General features: G+C 46.5%; 1 protein-coding gene and 1 long non-coding RNA gene across 3 annotated transcripts in view; one reads left to right on the top strand and one right to left on the bottom strand.

The window, feature by feature from the left end:
• Positions 1-4,113: 4,113 nt before the first annotated feature.
• LOC112112870 lies at positions 4,114-8,385 on the bottom strand. Its single transcript, XR_002908641.2, has 2 exons — positions 8,299-8,385; positions 4,114-4,260 (listed from the first exon to the last, which is right to left on the bottom strand). It is a non-coding gene; the product is annotated as an uncharacterized LOC112112870 (long non-coding RNA).
• A 283-nt stretch (positions 8,386-8,668) lies between these two features.
• Positions 8,669-15,702, top strand: part of AZIN1 (antizyme inhibitor 1) — a 54,038-nt gene continuing 47,004 nt past the window's right edge. Inside the window, exon 1 of one of the 2 annotated variants that reach the window (XM_024208940.2) lies at positions 8,669-8,858. The gene's annotated coding sequence lies outside the window, so the exon portion shown is untranslated. The remainder of the gene's footprint in view (positions 8,859-15,702) is intronic. The other variant, XM_024208941.2, reaches the window with a different exon arrangement.

The raw sequence follows: 15,702 nt of genomic DNA, 5'->3' as shown, positions 1-15,702 counted from the left end.
TCCCCCCCCCCCCCCCCGCCCCTGCGCTTGGCTAACTGCAGGGAAGGATTTCTTATCAGCCACAGGCAAACAGCCCAGTAGGAACGGCCACCTCTGTCCCCTTAATTAAGTTCCCGTATTTCAAGCAGGTTACCATGAGCGATATCACTCTCCTGAGGATTACACAGCGAGATAAAGAACGGATGTTGCTTGAATGCCAGCAAACACCGGGACCATACGCTGCCAGGCTTTGTCAGGCAATGATACCAGATTACTTGCTGCAAGCATGGCGTGGACAAGTGTCCTACCATGGAGGACGGAATAAAGCGGCACTGCCCAGAAACCTTGTGGCAAGGCTTTTGGAGTACCTCCAGGAGAGCTTCATGGAGATGTCCCTGGAGGATTTCCGCTCCATCCCCAGACACGTTAACAGACTTTTCCAGTAGCTGTACTGGCTGCGAATGCATCCCAAGTCCTCAGGGCAAAATAATCATTAAAAAACCTTGCTTTTGAACCATGTTTTATATTTTAAAAGGTAAACTCACCTGAGGTCCCTTCCATGGGGTCATGGTCTTGGCTACTGGCTTGGGAGGCTTGGGAGGGTACTTCAGTCAGGCTGAGAAAAAGCTCCTGGCTGTTGGGGAGAACGGAGTGCTGGGTGCTCTCTGCAAGATCCTGATCTTCCTCCTCCTCCTCCTCCTTCTCCTCCTCTTCCCCACCCTCAGAATCCTCAGGTGTAGAGACTATCCCAGACCCGGTTTGCATGATCACAGGTGGGGTAGTGGTGGCGGCCCCCCCTAGAATTGCATTCAGCTCTGCGTAGAAGCGGCATGTCCGCGGCTCTGACCCGGAGCGACAGTTTGCCTCCTTTGTTTTTTGATAGGCTTGTCTGAGCTCCTTCACTTTCACGTGGCACTGATCTGAGTCTCTATTGTGGCCTCTCTCCATCATGCCCTTGGAGATTTTTTCAAAAGTTTTGGCATTTCGTCTCTTTGAACGAAGTTCTGCTAGCACTGAATCCTCACCCCATACAGCGATCAGATCCAGTACCTCCCGTGTGGTCCATGCTGGTGCTCTTTTTCGATTATCAGCCTGCATGGTTACCTGTGCTGATGAGCTGAGGTATCTGTGGTATCTGTGGTCACCTGTGCTCTCCACGCTGAGCAAACAGGAAACAGGAAATGCAATTCAAATTTTCCTGGGTCTTTTCCTGTCTACCTGGCCAGTGCATGCGAGTTCAGATTGCTGTCCAGAGCGGTCAGTGGTGCACTGTGGGATAGCTCCCGGAGGCCAATACCATCGATTTGTGGCCACACTAACCCTAATTCGGATTAACAAAATCGATTTTGACGTTACTCCGTTCGTCGAGGTGGAGTACAGAAATCGATTTAAAGGGCCCTTTAATTCGAATTAACTGGCTCTGTAGTGTGGACGGGTGAAGGGTTAATTCGGATTAACGCTGCTTAATCCGAATTAAAGTCCTAGTGTAGACCAGGCCTTAGATTGACGCTCCCCCCAGTGTAGACCAGCCCTAAGAGACTGACCTACAGAGGTCACAGCAGAGAGGTAGGTGACACAAAAAGTGGCAAGGAGGCAGCAAGGAACAGAGGATGGCAGGGCAGCCAGGCAGTAAGGAACAGCAGCTGGCAGGGTGGCCAACCAGAACAGGTGCTCACATGGCAGTACAAGTCAGGTGTCTTCTTCCCTGGGTGGGAGGTGAACTCACACAGATGCACTTCTGAACCCTGGGTCCTCACTGACCAAGGACAACCACTCTGAGTGGGGGAACAGAGAGGGGCACAGTAAAGGAACTTTTGGTTGTAGAACTCAAGAACAAGAGGCAGAAAACTCTGCCCCATGCACTCAGGGGTGGGTGTCCTGCTCGCAGTTTTATGTTTATGTTATTCTGATGCTCTCACTCCTTCTTTTCCTTAGACTAATGAAATCTCTCATTCTATGATCACTTTCACACAAATTGCCCTCCACCTTCAAATCCACAACCAATTCCTCCCTGTTGGTCAGAATCAAATCTAAAATGGCCGTCCTTGACTTTTTGAAACAAACAGTTGACCCCAATACCTTCCAATATTGGAAATTTTGCAATATTACTTTTCCAACAGATGGCTGGGTAGTTAAAGTCTCCCATTACTACCAGGTCTTGTTTTGGATATTTTTGTTATTTGTTCTAGAAATGCCTCTTTCACCGCCTCTTCCTGATTTGGTGGTCTGTGGTAGACCCCCCTACCATGATGTCACCCCTATTTTTCCTTTTATTTTTACTCAGAGACTTTCAACTGGCCTGCCACTCATCACTTTTAACCAGTTGGTTTCACAGTTAATAATAAATGTGTATTTGATTTGCTTTTCATACAATCTATCTCAAAAATTGAATTCTGACTGTGGTTTCCCCCATGGCTTTCAAAATGTAGTATCTACTTGGTTGCTTCCCCCATCTCTCCGCAGGGTTTTTTCTTTCCATCTTCCCTGCTGCTTGTACACCCTGGGGACGGAGCTCCCAATAGCAGGTTGTAAGCCTGCCTCAGTGGAAAATGAGAAGCATGTGCATAGGGGTGTAGCACTACAGGGATTTTAAATTTTTGTGCCCAGATGCAGAATACCTTGCAAAATACCTGCTTTCTGCCTGCTGATCCTGGTCCTGTTGACTTATACACATGGAACCACCTATGCCTACAGGAGACGAAGAGACGCTGTAATGAACCCAGAATTACTTGCCAGTTTACCTTATCCTCACTGAAGTGATTGACAAAAGGGAAAGCTGAACTGGTGGAAAAGTGAGAAGCAAAGACGAAGACACCCAGACCTACCATGCTTGGATGCTGTATACTTTAAAAAAAAAAAATTCTGAAAAGTTGACAGGTCTGTACCTTTTGCTTAAGACTATCAACTTGCTCTGTATATTATTATAAAAATACCACTATACATAGTCTTGCATTGAAGGAAAACAAGTAGTTTCCCTCCACAGTGGTAATTTAATATTTTTCTAGTGTTGGGTGCATTTTCAGCTCAGCCATAGGTTTGAAAGGCAGAAGCACCCATCCTTATGTGGCTTTTTGGTGGGTGTAATTGAGCTGGACAATTCATTCTATACTTGTGTGTGTATAATAGAATTGTGATAGTTTGAACAAGGTGAGTTTTTAAAATATCCTAAACATGTCATTGTGGTTGAACTACTGGATCAGGACTGTGGATCTGGGTTCAATTCTCAGATCTACCACTTCTTTTGTAACCTTAAGCAGGTTAGTTAATCGCTCTGTGGCTCAGTTGTAAAACTAGGATAATACTTTCTTTCCTCAGGGGGTTTTGTGAGGACAAATTGTTTGTGATGTGCAAAGATACTAGTGTTGGAGACCATAAGTGCCCAGATAAACTCTATGGAATATACAGGGCTACCTAAGTTTTTTAGTGCACATATTTGCTTATGCAATAGTCTTGAGGGCCTGAGAAATCCATAAAAAGCCTGAGTTTGCCAGGTCCGTGAACATGATTAAAGCCTTCTTCAGTGAGAGTTAATAACAGCCTATTAATGCTTAGTGAAGTCAGTCAGTTAATAGGTTGTCATTAGCTCACTGAATGAGGCTGCTGATGGACTTTAAAGACCTAGTTTCTGCCATGACATCTGCTTCCAAATGGATAGAGCGACATTATTTTTGTGGGGGCCTCCAATCAAAAGCAGGGCTCCAAGCTGCCATAAGGAAGTGATGCATGGCTGCCCACCTGTTCTGTATTTTGAGAAATGCCTTTTATTTGATGCCTAATGGTCCATGACCCATTTCCAATAAGGAACTACCACAAAACACTGAATCAGATAAAATGTGTTTTCAAGCAATAATTATGCCAACAATCAGACCCTTTGACATAAATTAATTATTTTGTACTGTGTAAACTTTTGTTCCATGAATAAAAATATTGTGGCCTGGTGTCCTTTAACAATTACTTTTGCCTGACATTTTTCATGGAGCAGTCCTTTATTTTCTTAACAAACTGGTACCACCCCACTCCTTGTGAGTGACAATCAGACTTCATGCTTCCTTTCCCCCCTGCTCCCGTTGCGAAGTAGAGGTGAATAGGATGCTCTAGTAATATGTTGCTTCTTCCATTTTCAGTGCCTTTGCTGAAGTGGGTTGGAGGTTGGGAAGATACGATGGTAAGTTGTTTCCTTATCCTTGGTCCCTTTACGGGGCTGCCATGGGCAGATGCAGTGCTCAGTTGTTTCCTTCTCCTTGGCCCCATGGCTGGCTGGGGGTTGGAGTGGGCAAACACCTAGAAGATAATAAGGTGATAAATAACAGTCAGTGTGGATTTGTCAAGAATAAATCGTGTCAAACCAACCTGATAGCTTTCTTTGACAGGGTAACAAGCCTTGTGGATAGGGGGGAAGCAGTAGATGTGGTATATCTTGACTTTAGTAAGGCTTTTGATACTGTCTCACATGACCTTCTCATAAACAAACTAGGGAAATACAACCTAGATGGAGCTACTATAAGGTGGGTGCATAACTGGTTGGAAAATCGTTCCCAGAGAGTAATTATCAATGGTTCACATTCGTGCTGGAAGGGCATAATGAGTGGGGTCCCGCAGGGATTGGTTCTGGGTCCAGTTCTGTTCAATACCTTCATCAGTGATTTAGATAATGGCATAGAGAGTACACTTATAAAGTTTGTGGATGATACTAAGCTGGGAGGGGTTGCAAGTGCTTTGGAGGATAGGATTAAAATTCAAAATGATCTGGACAAACTGGAGAAATGGTCCGAAGTAAATAGGATGAAATTCAATAAGGACAAATACAAAGTACTGCACTTAAGAAGGAACAATTAGTTGCATACATACAAAATGGGAAATGACTACCTAGGAAGGAGTACTGCGGAAAGGGATCTGGGTGTCATAGTGGATCACAAGCTAAATATGAGTCAATAGTTTTCAAGTATATAGAAGACTGTTACAAGGAGGAGGGAGAAAAATTGTTCTTAACCTCTGAGGATAGGACAAGACGCAATGGGCTTAAACTGCAGCAAGCGCGGTTTAGGTTGGACATTAGGAAAAATTTCCTAACTGTCAGGGTGGTTAAGCACTGGAATAAATTGCCTAGGGAGGTTGTGGAATCTCCATCATTGGGGATTTTTAAGAGCAGGTTGGACAAACACCTGTCAGGGGTGGTCTAGAGAATACTTAGTCCTGCCTTGAGTGCAAGGGACTGGACTAGATGACTTCTCGAGGTCCCTTCCAGTTCTATGATATCCTAGTGAGTTGTTTCCTCCTTTGCCCCCTCACAGGGTGGGTGTGTCAGTAGCCAGCCTGTCTTCCCCCACCCCCCGGGATACCCTGCTGGTCCAGAGGGTGAGCCCGGGAGTTGCTGAGGCGCTCTGAGGCCCCAAGTAGATACTGGCTATGGCCCTATTTTCCTCTACCCCACCCCCATCACACTGCGGTCCTCAGCCTCCTCCATGCCTCTGAAGTCTGAGCCGCAACAGGGCTGGGGCCTCCCCCTGCTGCCTGAGGCCCCGGTTCACGTTACTGCAGCCCCTCAGGGAACGGAGCAAATCCCTCTCGGCCGCTGCTGGGGGGAGGCTGCCCAGCAAGGATTTCCTTAGACACCCCCCCGAATTTCCCCAACACCCCCCAGTTACATGCAGTGTTGCCAATTTAGTCATTGGTTGGAAATTTGAATTGAAATTGAAACATTAATACACACTTTAAAAGCATATGCAGTATATGAGAAAATACTTGTACCTGAGAAAGCATAATGGGTTTGAAAAGTATGAACAAAGACTAGCTTCCTCATACAGCTGTTATTTATGACAATGTCGGCACATTTGTTTTGGCTATACTGGCCTACCTAATAATTTCAAATTATTATTTATAAGCAAGGTCTGAATGAGCTCTCCCCTGACAGCTAATGATGAGCCAGTGGTGGGTGGAAAGGCTTCAGGACCAGACTGTGTTTACATGAACACACCTACTCTGCCTAGGTATCCAGCAGACAGAGCTATGCTGCCCAAGTGATCAATTTTGGCTGGGGTTGGGTTACAAATCACTTAAGTATTAAATGTGTGAGTCATGAAATGTTGTTATCCTTATTGTATGAGTAAAGGGCAGCAAACTGTACTTAGCCTGACTGAATGAGGGGGTCTCCCTCAGTGCTTAATTTGTGCTAGGGCTTGCCAGGGCAGAGCCTCAGCACCTCTAGGCTTGGCAGTTCATAGTTCTGGGACCTCTGGGCTTGTCACATCAGTTATGAAAGTAACAAACTTGCTTGAGCCCCAGCACCTCTTTCATTACAAATTAAGCACTGGTCATCCTCAACTGAACTGCACTTGCTAAGCAGGAGAGTTGGATGCTATATCCTAGTGAAGAGAGAGAGGGTAGGGCACAGGTGTTTTGCTTGGTGGTGTGGGCTCTGCCAAAGAGTCACAGGCACTATTTGACCTGCCCCTCTCTCCTGTTTAGAGAGAGAGATGATTAGGCTCCATAGAGTCTTTTGGTTTGTTAAGTGACCACCAGAGCTGAAATTACTGATAATCAGGTCTAAGTGCTTAGACCTGCTGTGGGACAGTGTTTCTGTGGAAGAGACAGCCCAGCCTGAACTAGCAGTGAGGTTCCCCCAGTGAGAGCTGAAATCACTGAGAGCTGGATGGAACCGCGAGAGACCGACTCACAGAGGTCACAGTGGCAGGTGGCAGCAGAAGGTGACAGTGCAGGGACATTGGGGACAGAGCGGTAAAGTGAACGGTGGCACAACAAATAACAGCGGTCAGAGCATTGGACTATGTTTTAGTGACTTCGCTCCAGAATGCTAGATTTGTGACTGGTAAACTTATATAAATATACATTTCCTAGTAGGCCAAGATTTTTAAAATGCATTATTTGCCAAGGTCATTATCTCACATCATTGCTATCTCAAGAGGTCATTATCTTGGGGAGTTTCTGTACTAAACTTTATTATTATTATTATTTTTTATGTGAGAACGGCCATATTGGGTCAGACCAATGGTCCATCTATCCCAGTATCCTGTCTTCCAACAGTGACTATTCCAGGTGCTTCAGAGGGAATGAACAGAATAGGGAATCACCGAGTGATACATCCCCTAAAAGACTGAAGTCTTGGAAACAAATAGAAGATACACTGGGACTGAAGTTCAAACCTTGGAAAACCTGCCGGCTTTCTCATGAGCAATTCTTGGCTGTTGTCTTAAAATTACTGCAATCATTATTACTGGCTTTGGAAAGTATCCACCAAGATAGGACAGATCTAAGTAATGAGAATGGTGGACTACTTTTTTTTACTTAGTTCAGAGAAGACTATCACCATTCTCTCTCTTGTAAGTCTATTGTTGAAACCACTTGGGTCATTAAACAATGTCATCCAGGCATCTGCTACAACAGTAGTAGATCTTTGTCAAGCAATAGAAACTACCCTTGGATCAATCAGAGATATCCATTGAAAATGTACTAGAAGAAGCAAAGATTTCAGTCCAGAAGTAAACTAATGAAGGTCCTTAAGCGAAGAGGACAAGAAGTGTTTGTTAAGCCAGCTGAAAAAGTACACAGACTTGATTCTTACAAATCTACAATAGCTATTTCTGGATTCTACTCAACCTCTACATAGCTTTTACAGATGCCTGTCTTATAACTACAGTTGAGTGGAGTGAGGCACTACCAGCCATGGGGCTATGATGTGATCAGGACAGAATAGAAAATTTTGAACACAGAGTGGAATATCATATGACAAACAAATGAAGATTTAACTTCAACTTCTTTATCATCACTAGTGGTTCAACCTAATTTTTGTGCTATTTTTCCTGGGACGAAAGAAGTAGAAATTCATCTCTTGCTGCTCCCAGTCACAACAGCTACAGTTGAGAGTTCTTTTTCCTCATTGAATAGAATTTTGTGTTCTGAAAGAAGTTGCCTTCTGCCTGATCATGAACATATCATGAAGGACTGGAAGTGACGGGCACACAAGAAGACACCAAAGAATTGTGCAAAATTCCAACAAGAAACCAAGATGGATGTAGATGTCATGCTTCACAGTAGGCTTGAGTAGCCAACTTTAATTTTTGTGATGATTTTAAAACATGAGTTAAATCTCATAAAATGGTCGTGAAACATTTTTCAGTTTTTACTATGGTGCCATACAGCCCACCTTCACCCTCATGGTCTCAACCCTCCTCGGCCCTGACCCTCCCCCCCAATATTCCATCCCCCCTTCCCATTACAATTCCTGGGGAAAACACTGCCGCCCGGGCTGTAGGGGCCAGGCCCGGCTGCAGCTCCGGGGCTGGGTTACCTCAAGTTTCCCACCTGTTGGCTGGGCGCTCTCGCGGCCTCGCCGGGCAAAGGGAAGCCCAGTCGGCAGCTGAGGGGCAAAGGGCAGGGGCCGGGGCCGGCTCTCTGCCGGCGCACGCGCCCCAGGCCCGCCCAGAGCGCTGTGCCTTGGGTAGTGGAGGCGGGAGGATGCGGGTTACCGGCTTGGCCCGCGGCAGACACCGCCCTCTCCCCCATGCTTGTGACGCGTGGCGCCGCCTCCCGCTCCTCCTATAAGTGCCGGGCTGCGGCGCCCCCTCCTCTTCTTTCCTGTCTGCTCGGCGTTGTTGCGCGTGTCCCTGCCCGGCTGGCCGCCACCACCCCGCTCTGCCCGGCTCGCTCCCTTCGCGCTCCCGGCCTGCCCGTCTCTCCGCGCCCGTGCCCCGCCGTCCCAGCGCTGCCCTGCGCTCCCCCCGCCGGCCGCCCCCGCAGCCTATGGCCCTGGAGGGCGCCGCTGCCGCCGCCTGTATTTCTGCTGTAGGTTCCCACATCCCTCTTTAAAAATTCCGCCTAAAAAGCGAAGACGATTTACCAAATCCTTCGGGCCGTTGTCGCACGTGAGTACCCGGGCTGGGGGCAGGGCGGAGGGAGACCCCCCACCCCCGGGGACACGGCGTGGGGGGGGGTGCAGGCCGACCCCCTGCCCTCCGGCACTGCGCATTGCCGCGCAGGGGCCGGTGGGGGAGATACCCCCAAATGCTGGTACATCCCTTTTTAGTATGGCCACGGGGTGGGGGTGGAAAGCGAGAGCCCCAAACCCCCGGGCACTGTGGCGAGCAGAGACCCCCACGCCTCCAACCCTGGCAGCTGCGAAGCAGACGCTCTCCCAAGCCTGGGACTTGTGGGGGGTGGGACGGGCCCAGCCGGGCTCTGCGGGCTTTTGGTTCCAGACCTCCCGGCTGGTGGAGGGCAAGTTCCTAGGGCTTCGCAGGCTCCAGCCCCCCAGAAACAGCGGGGGCTGTTTGTCCCCTTCCCCGCATGAAGGGGGGTCGGGGGATCCAAGCACCGCTTCTATCCTCAGGAGGGATCCGCGGACCTCCGGCCACCCCCGCGCCGAGCAGCGGCTGTGGGAGGCGTGAGCTGCAGGTTCTCGGCAGCAGTGGCGGGTTGGGGGAGCCGTGGGCAGCACCCCTTCCCAGCAGCGGTAGTCGGGAAGAAGGGGATGAGTCAGATTTGTCCCCCTCCCCCGGTACGCATTGCTGCGGCTCTCTGCCGCTGAATGCGGGGCTGGCGTGTCCTCCCGGAGCGGGCCAGGAGTGAGGTGCTGTTGCACATTTAGCAAGGGAATGTGTGTGTGGAGGGTGCTCAGCAGCCGCTTCTCGAACATGGCGGACACCCGTGTGTGTGTGGGGGGGGAGAGCGGGGATCTAGGGGCTGCTGTACGGTGGCTGATGTATCTGTTCGGGGAGGGGGGGGAGAGGAGACTAGCCACAGACCCAAATGTGACTATGTAAGGGGGCTCAGCAGCTGCTCTAACATGGCGGATTCCTGTGGAGGGGGTTGGGTGGCTGTGTGTGATGTGTCTCAGTCTGAAGTGGGTCAGTTAGCAGTAATAGCGGACTCCTCCTCCAGCTGCTTCTGCGTTGCTCGATGCCCTTTTTTTGGGGGTGGGGGAGGAGAGGGGAGTCTCTTGACCTGGCTACTTAAGAACAGTGAAAAGACCCCTCCCCATCTCCCCCCAGGAATAGTCCTTGTAGCAGGAGCTGTTTCATCATCACTTCCCCTTGTCAGAGCTGCCCTGGCTCAGTAGTGTTGTTTCCCTCCCATGTGGGTTTTCACTGATTCTCTTTACAGTTAGTAAACTGACACTCAGAATGCCATTTTGGGGGGCATAGGGAAATAGGTTTGTAACTAGATGTTTTGATCAGTAAAGAAGGCCTGACTAGACAGGAGAGGAGGACAAGGGAGCAGAAGAGGGTGTTTGTAGCATGGCAAAGACTCTTCTCTTGTTTCTCAGAGGCCATGTTGTATGTCTGTGTAACTGTGACTATCCATCCGGGTTCTGTTGTGGTGTCACATCTCTTTTCCTATCCCCATCACTTGAGCCATGTTGTGGGTGCTGGCAGTTGGTAACCCCCAATGAGATCTTTATGCTCTGCCTTTGTTAATGGGGTTCGTGACCGGGGCATGTGTGAAGCTCATGTGGCAGCAGTGGGAGGAGTAGGGGTTGAGGATATTGCACAAGTGGCCTGCTCTAGCCCTCACCTGGGGGTCTTAATGTCTTGGGCACATTGACTTAATGCTGATATGCCAGTGGGTAAAGAATGCTCTTCCGTACCCCCTCTATCCTGCTTAGCAATCATGCTCAACCTCAGACACAATCTCTCCTTCCCTTGTTGCCTCAAGGACACACACACATTCTCCCCTCCCCTCCACCAGTCTGTCAGGCTAACAGTAACCGGGTTGCTGCTGCCCACCAGTTCTTTTGGAAGTGTCTCGGTTAAGCCCATTTTTCACTGTTTTGGCTGCCTTGGGAGTCCTTTTGGTCTGATTGGTTATGTCCTTCTCGGTCACAGTGGTGGCCTGTGGAAAGTGTATGAAGGAGGACTGAGTCACTACTCAGCGGCTGTTAGAATGTGTACAAAGGGGGTCTGGCTGTCAGTGTATTCTCAGAGTGGTGTCAGCTGGGTGTGTTTGTGTCATGGTCCCATCACCTGCTTCATTGGAAGGGGGTGCTAGCAGAGAGAAGAGCCAGATTGTGAAGTGGGGGGTGAGCATGCAAAGGGGAGATGGTGAGGGAACTGTAGGGCTTTTTATACACACATGTAGAGGCAACATGGTGGGGACTGTATTATACTTGCAAGTGTGCGCACACGTGTATGAGGTGATTGGGTTTGGAAGACTCATGTTCTCACTGTTAGCACACTGCCATCCATACAAAATATAAGCTTGGCTGACTCGGTAGTCAGAACAAATGTGTAACTGCAATAAGGGTGGATCCAAATTGTGGATATCAGAGGAAAACAAGTCTAAACCTCTTTCAATCCTTTTTGATATGTATCTTCTGCTGTGCAACATCCTGCACAACCAAGAAGTGACAGTACACAGGAGCAAAAGTTCTGTTACAGCGATTTCCCACTTGCTGCAATTCAGACCCTGTCTACAGCAGTCTCTGGTGGCTCAGCATAGCTTGTTTGGGTAGCCCCAGTGGAATACAGCTGCATTGTGTCAGTAGCTGTGGGAAGTGGCTGTATAACAATTATGAAATGGATTAGCTCTGGCTTTCCTTTCTCTGGGCCTCTACTCAGAGCTCTGACTTGTTCTTTTACACTGCATGCTTATATGTGAGTGGGCTGAAGTGTTGCCCCAATTCTTCTCCCCTCCCCCGAGTTTGTGAGGGCTGCCAGCTCTAGAGATAATGCACTTGCTTGCTGTTCTTCCCTTGGTGAATGTGAGACACAACAGCATTTCAGCCGGTTTTTGTCGTGAATAATGGTGGTGGAAGGGGAGGAGGGGTTTGTTCCAGTCTGGACTGGTCCAGTCTGGTTCTTTCCTTCCTGTCACCATGCGAACAATGCTGCTGCCGTCGCGGCTGCTTGCGACATTGCCTCTCTCTTCCCCCCCCCCCCCATGTGTCTCAGACTGCAGTGAGTGCAAGAGTGAATGCCCCCTCCCTGCTCTGCCTCGTATACACAGAACAGCAATTCTCCCCAAAGCAGCTCCAGCAGGCGTGCTCTTCTGCCCGCCATCTCTCTCTATTTCCCAGCGGGGTGTCAGACAGGCAGCACTGAACTCCAAGTCTGTGGGGAGGAGGGGATTGTGGCTGCTTCTGAGGCTAGGACAGGATTTGGTAGTAACATAGTAATGTAAATGTTTCTCCTCCGGGGGAATCCTTCTGTATTGGAGAAACTGAGCTACAATAAGCTGTACCTCTGGCTGCCCCAGCCTACACTGTAAAATTAAAAGGGGACTGCATACCTTGGCTAGTTTTGAGTCTCAAATATTTTCCTTAGTGGGCTTGATGCTGATGTGAATATTCTGTGTAATAAATTGCACCATTCTTACCATAGAGGGGGATTAGGAGTGTCACCTGGGGGGGGGGGGGGGAAATTAGGGACATTACATTATTTTCATTAAGTATTTATGTAAATAAATGAGCTAATTTACATAAGCCATAAGCTTCAGTTTAAAAGTAATTGTAGATTTAGTGTTGGTGAAGGGAGTCAGATGGATAGCTCTGGCAACAGAAGACACTTTGATCTGCAGGGCAGCAAGGAAGGCAAGCTTCCCACACGCTGTCCTACCAGCATGCCTCAACACTGATCTTGAAAGGATCTAGGGACAACAGGGATAGTTCTGTTTCCATGACCCATGCACTTCATGCTGTCTCTGCTAAGTGTGCCAACTAGTGCTGTGAGTCATATGATTCTGGATTGTAGGGGTTTGGGCCCTGGATATTTTAGTTCAGTGCCTTTAGTTTTTCATAAGATGATATGGACAATGGATGATTTTATAAGTGTTATAAGGCAAAGTACAGCTACTAGGCATTTAGTTGCAAAAAAATTCCTTGACTGAAAACTTGTTCTTTTGGTAAAGACCATTTTTTTTTATTGCCACTTTTGAGACCTTCAGTAAAAATAGGGAAGAATCAAGCATTTCAGTCTGGACATGAGGCAATTCCTTTAATTCATCTATGCTGCCCAGAAGAATTAGGGACGTGGCAACCCTGCTTGAAATGTTAGCATGTAGTACTTGACATTTTGGCACTGTCCTATTTTGATCTGGAAAACTGAACATTTTCATTAAATTCTTTACCTCTTAGAATAAAATTCTTTCAAAAGTCAGACTTCATTAATGCTGTTCTATCCTTTATGGATATTTGATACAGTTAAATACTCGTGCATGAGAAGTGAAATTGTACTTTCTATACATTAGTTGAGATCACTGACAAGGTGTGTGTGTGGGGGAAATCCTGAGTTTAGGACTTAAAATGCTAAAGTAAAATTCCAGTGCATTCCTCTAAAACACAACACAAAGTTATCGCTAGGGAATATTGTCAATTTTTATTCTAGCTCCAAGGAAACTGGCTCTCCTGCTCTCCCCCAGCTCCTTGTGGCATGTGGCAAAATTCATTTTGACTGTACTGCAGATCATATTTGCTTGTATTGTGGCCTTTTACGTACTGCAGTAAAGGTCATCTTTTCTGCTTGCAACACCTGTTTTTAAGAGACTTGTTGTGCTGTAAGTGTTCTCAGTTTGAAAGCAGCATACAGATGTTCACATTTTTGAACAGCATCCAAAAATAGTGTAGATATTTAAACATTTTGCTTTTGTGAAATTAACACTTGATTTTAAAACAAATATTTCGTATGCCAATAGTTTGAGAGGTAATTTTATTGGCTTAGCTTTAATTTAAATAATTGCAATGGAAAAATTAAAGTTAACTGAACATGAAAAGTAACTTTCAGTCAGTCAGCTAGAAGTAAGGAATCCCAATTCATTTTTAACAAGTGTAGTTCAGTTTTAATATTCATAACTGTATTAGTAAATGTTCTATAGTTTGTATTGTAAAAGTAATGACATTTTATTAACGAGATTCCACTACAGCACTGCTGTTATGCCTTTGCTGGGATGGAAAGAAAGATGATATGTTTGGAGTGCAAATTATGTAATGTGAACTAGCATAATTCTCCTGTTTGCTCATTTATCCTGGCCAATACATATATAAGCAACTGCTATGGTTGAAAAGACCATTATGTGATAAAGGATAGCCATTTTTGGTAGCCCATATGTATTCAAATTTTTCAGTTTAATATAGATTTACTTTTATTAAATATCAGTAGTACTCTGTATTTTATACCATGGATTACCACACACTTCTTAATCTCCGCATGTCCCAGGTTTCCAGATGACCTGTTTGCTTACATTGGTTATTGCAATTATTTTAAAATGTGACAGCCACTTTTAGTTTGTACCTGTGAAGAATTCAGTTTGTGTAAGCAGGGCTGGTTTAAACTCCACTGTTACCCATTACAGCACTTTTCGAAATGACTATTGTAATTGAACTCAGGTATATAAACCCCATATTTTAACACCTAAGGGGATGTCTACATAGGGACAGCTAAGAAAATTAAAGGTGTGAATTTGAAGTGTATTAGTAAAACTGCATTAAATTCCTGTGTGGATGCTGTTACTCAGAATGGAAGAGGCCTTAGTTTGGTTTATTTCAATTCACTTTGGAAGTGAATTAAACTAAGCAGGATTAAATTCACTTTCAAGGTGAATTGAAATAAACCAAACTAAGGCCACTTTAATTAAGAATGAATGTGTTCATGCAGTGGTTTAATGCAGTTTAACTATGCCACTTTCACACCTTTAATTTGAATTAATTATCTTTGCTGTCCCTCTGTAGACAAGACTTTAGTTTGACTTTTGGATCTGTATTTAATAGCTTTGCCCTTTAAGGGCCAATTAAATTGCCAGTTTCTTGATGCACAGACTCTGGCCTCCCCATAGCTCAAGGCCCCCAACTTTGCCCCCAGAATACATCCCCAACCACTCTCTGTTATGCGGGTGGGTGGGGAGGAAGTGAGAGCACTGTAGGAGGGCCTAGAAGATATGTACCCACTTGAGGGTGGGGACTGATTAGAGCTGGGTAGGAATTGGGAAAATATGTTTTTGACTCTTTGAGGACTTGTGGTGGATTCAGCATCTCTACTTAGATTAATTAAATGTGGTCTTTGAGAGAGGGACTGCAGGCCCATGAACTATGGGAAGTTCTTCAAAGAGTATCTGTTCTAACAAACCTGTAGTTCATCATAGGTGGGCTATCAGAACAGTGGTGCTCTTTGCACCACTTCTGACTCTGCTAATCCCCTCAAAAATGACTATTAAATTCCATGTGTACCACCTTATGACCATTACAGTCCCATACCCCCTTATGTCACTCCATCCTAAAGCTTAATTCTCCTGTGTACTTCCCACCATCTCCCTCACCCACGGATTGTTATGTTTTGTCCTTGTATCCACTGCCCGTAGTCCCAATTTCAATCATCACACATTGCTTTGACCTCCTGTGCTTCTCAGAGCCCCTTTGGGAGGGGATTGAGGCTCTCCTGAGGAATATGGGAGATGACCACTACTGTAGTGAGACTAGGGTGACCAGATATCAGGATTATCCCTATAAAATTGGGACATTTGGGGCTTTTTCTTTTATAGGCACCTATTAACCCCACCCACTGTCCCGATTTTTCATCCTTGCTATCTGGTCACCCTAAGTGAAACAGTAAGGGGAGGAGGCTCTAGGGAGGCATAAATGTCAAGAGGCCATAAGGTGGATAACATTTATTGATAGTTAAACATGTCACTGATGACAATTTGACTTCCTTATGCTCATTTGTGTGTGCACTCAGCTTTGAAAAACAGGCTCTGTAAATTATTGTTGTAGATTACTATAACAGG

The sequence above is a fragment of the Terrapene carolina genome, unplaced genomic scaffold (assembly GCF_002925995.2).
Source record: "Terrapene carolina triunguis isolate 2854851 unplaced genomic scaffold, T_m_triunguis-2.0 Scaffold58, whole genome shotgun sequence".
NCBI lineage: Eukaryota > Metazoa > Chordata > Testudines > Emydidae > Terrapene > Terrapene triunguis.
This window is presented reverse-complemented; position numbering and strand designations above follow the sequence as displayed.